Genomic DNA, 6,600 nt, shown 5'->3' with positions numbered 1-6,600 from the left:
GATCATGCTGTACAAGAAGCACACACGCTCCATCTTCTCCCCATGGTAGCATCACTGGTAAGGATTATGGTCATAAACCCTGGACTGAGCCACCATTAAAAAGCTGCCAGCTCCTCAGAGACACTGTGGCATATAATCAGATCCAGAAATGTTTTGTATGTTGCACTTGTTTTGTGTTAGTGTATTCCCCATATACTCATTGTACTTTATCTCCTTTGTATTACAGTTTTACCACACTTATTTCCACAATCACCCAGTAAAGTTCTACAGATTTACCCTTTGTCTCTTTATTGGAGTGTGGGAAGGTTTAGCTGTATGTCAAGCTACATACTACCTCAGGGTAACACGTGGTGAGGACAGAACAGTGTGGATCTTGTTCTTTCAATTGAGCAGTCTTCTTTGCATCCTCATTGTGTTTACCATGCACCTGGTCTGTATATCTGCTATGTGTCCCACTGGCAGTTGCACTCCATTAGTCTTAACCACCTCCCTTTATTACAATTACAATCACACTTCTCCAGTCTGAAAATAATCCCAATGTGCTCAATGTAGATTTGTGTCAGGTGGATCAGTGAATCAATGTCTTGTTCATTGGGGGTCAGACCTATGCAGAACAGCAGCGGGGCCAGTGCATCACCTTATGATATGCCACACTTGATGGCCAATGGGGCTGTTTGGACAACTGTGTACTTGAAATGCCAGGGTTTATACTGAATCTCAGTTCAGGCACCTGGCATGTGTGGTTTCTAGTAACTGCAATTATAAACATACACATATTTTCTGAGACAGACAAATCAAAAAGACAATAATAGATCCTGGATGTTTAAAACCTAAGATCTGGTGAATGGTCTGAAGACTCATTATCATGCCTGCTGGGTTCCTACTATATCTGGGGCCCTATACAGTCACTGCACTTGTTCTCACATGAATATATCTCTTGCTAAGATATATCTTCCAACTGTCAGTGCTGCAAGTCTGGTTTCTCCAGCCAACTAGTGCCATGCTGACAGCTGACTGAGGGCACACCTATGTGCATGGGTAATAGATGGGAGGCCTGTGTTACAAGTCAGAATAGAATGTTAATAAATAATATGCATGGAAATAAAACACATTCTATGTTTTTGAATACGGATATTTAAATAATAATTATTTCACTTGATTTGTTTCTACGCAGCAATTTACTCAAATTATGATTTGCTTAATAATCTTAAATTCCAGGGATTGCACATCAGTGTGTATATATTGTATTGGCAGATAGACTGTTGTTCTTTGTGACAATGCTGCCATCCATTGAACTACTTTTCTTTTGTACAACTACTAGACATATTCCTTTCAAGCATTATATTATTTTGTAATATAAGGAGATAAGGAAGATCAGCATGGGCCCATTCTCACTGCAATTAGATACAGCTAGTGTAAAATGGTATATAGGAAATAAGGATGGGCTGATGGGGACTGTCTTAGTGCCTGGGCCCACTGGTAGATCCTTTGGTAATCAGTCAGGCAAGTTAAAATCTGGCTGGAAGATTGGGAGTCTCCCAGTTAACATTAGTCCATACACTCTCTAATCTGAGCTAAGGTTAGGCTAAAGCTGGCCATACACAGAAAGATTCCAGATGGGTGATTGGTCTGATCATTTGTCCCTAGGGCTGAACAATTGGATCACATTGATGGGATGCAGGATGTGAGGACGAAGACTACATCAACACACCGATGTGCTCCTTGCCCCAACGGGATTGTCAAACCTGCCTGATCTACATATCGCTGATTTTTGGCCAGATATCGGTCAGGCAAGCCCGTCTGAGAGCCCCATACAGGGGCAGATAAGCTGCCCACCATCGGCAGCATGTATTGCCCACCTTTACTGTTTATTGTGTTGTTTTATTTTTAACTATTGTTCCCTGACATCTGTATTGAATCAGGGAAAAGGAAGGGAGAATACCTTTTTAGAGATGGCTGCCTGTTCTAGAAAATGTGAAGTAAGTGTGACTGAGTAAATATTTGATTAGGTGAGCCAAAAGTGTGGCGTTTTTACTAAACAATAGGAGGACTATTGGGCAGTATGCTTTTTAAATTTTGACTTGCATTCTCCTTTAACTGTATGGGAAATAAGGAAACTATACACTTGGGGTCTATCTGACTGATTAGACCATGGGCCAAACAGTGGGATATTGTGTGATTTGGATATCTACCTGGTGGAAAGCTGAATAAAATTGTTCCATTAGTTTTAACCAACACTCAGGACAAATGCATCTGAAGATGCAGCTGCTCAAATGTCCTCATCTGACTCTGCCTCATCCACCCTGAAAAGAAAAAGAAAACGTAGCAGCCAATTAAAGGCAATTTGCCTGGTGCCTACATACTGCTCATGTGGGGGCATTTTTAAATATTTAAATATGAAAAACATATCACCTTTTATATTGGATGTGTAGGCAAGTAATGGTAACATACCCCAGTTTTTATATTTTATGTGTTTCCTGTATGATCCTTTCCCAATGATATCTACTCCTCTCTCACAGCTATTCACGTGTTTGATATTCAGGGACACTTTGTTTATTGAACAGTAAACACAGATACAATACCAGACTGGCAATCTGTAGATTTTGGCAAATGCCAGAGGGGCTGCTGTAAGATGCCATAGACAGTCACTATTTAATGAGCGGGGGATGTTTGGGCCTCTGTGTACTTAAAAAGCCAGGGACTATTTTCAATCCCAGCACAGACCTGGAATATCATGTACTTTATGCTGAGTAAAACAAAATATAAAGAAGCAAAGTGGTAAAATAGACGTCAGAGAAATAAAAAACACTGAAATGATCCAACATATCTGAAGCCGTGCCACTCCCACTATAAGGCCGGAGGCAATGTAAGAGTTATGTTCATTCAGAAACACCCTGCACAGTATTATATAATCTACCGATGCGGCGCAATCAAATTAATCATAAATGCAGACAGAACTAAAGTATATTGAGCCTTTTTTTTCCTGAATTAAAAATATTTTGTGAGATTTCAGCTAGAGGAATACTGGAAGTAAGAATAGAATATATATAAGAATAAGGCCTGCTGACCACTATTAAACAGGAAATGCTGTTTCTGCAAACTGGAAGTGACAGGAGTAAAAAAAAAAAAAGTTTAAAAATTTTTTAAAGGAGTAAAATATAGACAATATAAGAATTATGGATAAGACCCACATCCTGACCAGCGACCCGTGACCTGGTGACCCGCATCTATACCCACATTGAAAAATCCTACCCGCAAGTAAAGCTTCTTGCGGGTACACACTGAATTCCATCATTTAAGGTGGCATAACAAGGCGAGGCATAGCAACCCCTAACAGTGGTAAGAGGAGGAAGGGGAAGAAAAGCCATGACAAAATCTATATTGTTCCAGATCTTGGTATACTGAGAGTTTATCTTATTTCCTTGTATATATGCCAGGCATTGGCTAGAACTGATCTACAGTATGTCCTTTCAACCAGTTATTTATTCAGAGAACCATGGTATTCGTTCAAATGAAACAGAATTGCCCCCAGACTAAGCAGTGAAGAGGAGACATATCCATCCAGGAATTATCCATCCACCCCTGCTCTGGTGTAGTTTAAAGGGAGATTGACCACACAAGAACTTGCAATTCTTTTTAACTGTAAACTGTATCTCATACACACAAATGGTTCTAATTATAAAGTGGTGGTAGTGTAAAAAACATACAGTAGTTAAGCATTAACCCATTCCATTTGTCAGCATTTCATTAACATATCATAACAAATAGTGAATTACTAGATGCTACTCTGTGGACATTTTAACATAACATTGATTTGTAATCTCATTTAATCCTGTATACCATTAGCAGGGTTACTCTGTCTTTCAGAGCTTTTTATAGCTGTAAGATGTACTCATTAGGGACAGTATATCCACAATATTAAAGCTGGCACTGAAATGGGGATCTATTATCCAGAATGTTTAGGACCTTGAGTTTTCCAGATAAGAGATTTCTCCATTATTTGGAGAAAATTTTTTTAACATTTAAAAAAAGCCACGGGGATTGATTTGCCACCAATATGGATTGATGCATCTTAGTTACAATCAAGTACAAGGTACTGCTGTATTATTAAAGAGAGAAAAAAGAAATAATAAAAATCAATTATTTTCTTAAACTAGAAATTCAGAGCTTTCTGGATAATGGGTTTCCTTATAAGGGATCTCATACCTGTATCCCATACCAGGGTCGGACTGGTGGGGTGCCCTGCAGGTGCCCCGTCTGCTGCATCCCCCACACCCCCTAACCCAGACTAGATAGGTTCTCTGCACCCCACCTTCCAGACCTCATGCACCAAACCCCCAGCGATAGAGCCGCACTCTCAGCCAATGTTCAGTAAAAAAATATATGTAGGGGGAGCACGAGACAAAGTGCAAAATTGCTGCAAAAAAGTGCTCCCCCACTAAGCCTCCCTAACCCCCCACAGGGTCCCCCACCCAACGTCCTCCCCTGAGAAGAACGGAGGAGCGCCTGAAAGGAGCGCCTGACAGGGTCGAGTCTGGGCCGCTGGGGCCCACTAAGGCCGGGGCCATAGCATTTTTTCCCGGTGTCCCTGTGGCCCAGTCCGACCCTGTCCCATACTATTACTTCCCATAGCCATAGTAAGAGTAAATCAGAAATGATAGGGCCCCATGCAACTAAGTTAGCAGGACACTCCCCCCACAGGTTTTTACCCATTACAGAGGCAATTCTAACCCAATGAGGATCTGCATTTTGGAACATACAACCTTCCCCTATCTCAGAACTAATATTTTGTCTTACAGCTACGGAGAAGTAGTTTTTGTCTGTTTCGTTTCTGGAAAAGAGATTTACAGAGCGCCAGGTCTTGCCTTTGGATGTGAAGAAAGGAAAAGGACTTCTAAAGGATAAATATCATTTTCTTTCTTTTCATAAAAAGAGAACTGGTCTTGGAAAAAACATATTGATTAAATTTACTGGGGGTGCCTAACATATCGGCTCTCCCCCCAGTGAATCCTGATTTCCTTGTCCTTTAAGAATAGGCTGTTCGTTAACATTTTACATAAAATGTAAATTATGATTTACTGCTTTTACTTATTTTCTGATTTATTGTAAACAGGACCTGGCAATGAGAGCCACAGAGCACTGGAGTTTTTGACAAAGAGATTTGCAACATGCTGGATCCTGCCTTGAGCGGTTAAGAAAGGAAGAGGACAAACTGGACATAACAATGTTCAAGTGAAGGTAAAAATACATTAAACAAGCAAAAGTTGTTAAAATATGTGGCTAAGTATTAAGCCATGTATTGATTTTCATCTGTCTTCCCACCCATTTCACATGTGCACCCAGACCCTCCAGATGCTGAATATGGCTTCCACCCCAACACCCATCCCTAGCAGTATTTCGCACCTTGCACCCATATATTTATGTGGCTGTGTTCCAGGTCCCAACAAATCATTTACTTGCTACTCTATCGGCAGGAACAGTTCAGTTTGATTCCATGTTAGAGGTGCTGTGCCACTTTACAAGATGCATGTACATTGCAGCACATGGTATCAATTGTCTTTGAGTACATATTACTGTATCCTACAGCAGCTACCAACTCTGGAGTAAATGTAAAATCCCCCATTGCTACTGGAAACAATACTGCACTGGGATATGTATTGCCCAAAGGTGTGCACTCTATTGCAGCAGGTAATAATACATAGAGCTGCTCACCAGGGAATGCTAAGGGCATGCAGATGTCACTGGCTTGAGATGAATGTAGATGCAATGGTATTGGCTAAAGCCATAGAATGTCAGAGAATAAGACTAAAAATGGCCTTATATTGGACAAATGTAAGCATATGACATGGAACAGACCATGCGAAAGTGCAGACCTATGAAGTCTATGACTGCCTTTGAAAAACTACTTTTAAAGTAGATGTTTATTATGATGTTGCCAATGATGTTCTATGACCCATTCAAATTAGCCTCTAAAAGCTAGTTGTTAGGCTCACACTTACCATAGCAACCATACAGTTGGCACAGGCACATGATACATACTATGAATTATGCCATTTCTTGGCTTTGATTTCTCTTTTAGTTGCTTATTCACTAACACCCCAATACAAATTCCATGTAAAACTGAACTTATGCACATACCACTTGGGTACTGAGCTCTTCCAAGTCAAACTGTAACTCCAGGTTCATGACTGGTAAGAGGCTAACAGTGGGGGTGCACTATACAAGGGTATTTGGCTGTGGTCTTTGGTTGTTTTGGTCAGTAATGGGGAGAATGCAATTTAAATGAAAGTCTCTTGGATGTACTGTATATAACCCATTTTAGAGCTGACACCCAATCATGTTCATTGACAATTTTGTTTAAAAAGAACACCTCTAATTGTAACTCCTCAAATCTCCTTGTGTTGTAGCATCTGCCTGACTCATGATGGACGAGGAGCCACTGACAGAGAATTGTGCAGCATGCCTTGGGGATCATCTACCTGCTCACTGGGGAGGTGAGTGCAGCCACACAATGGGAAATTATATATATCTGTGTAGTCACATGGAATCTGAAGTGATTACCACCTAGCGGCATCTGTGTGATCTGGGAAACTTTGATTG

This window comes from Xenopus tropicalis, chromosome 8 (genome assembly GCF_000004195.4).
Source record: "Xenopus tropicalis strain Nigerian chromosome 8, UCB_Xtro_10.0, whole genome shotgun sequence".
Classification (NCBI taxonomy): Eukaryota; Metazoa; Chordata; class Amphibia; order Anura; family Pipidae; genus Xenopus; species Xenopus tropicalis.
This window is presented reverse-complemented; position numbering follows the sequence as displayed.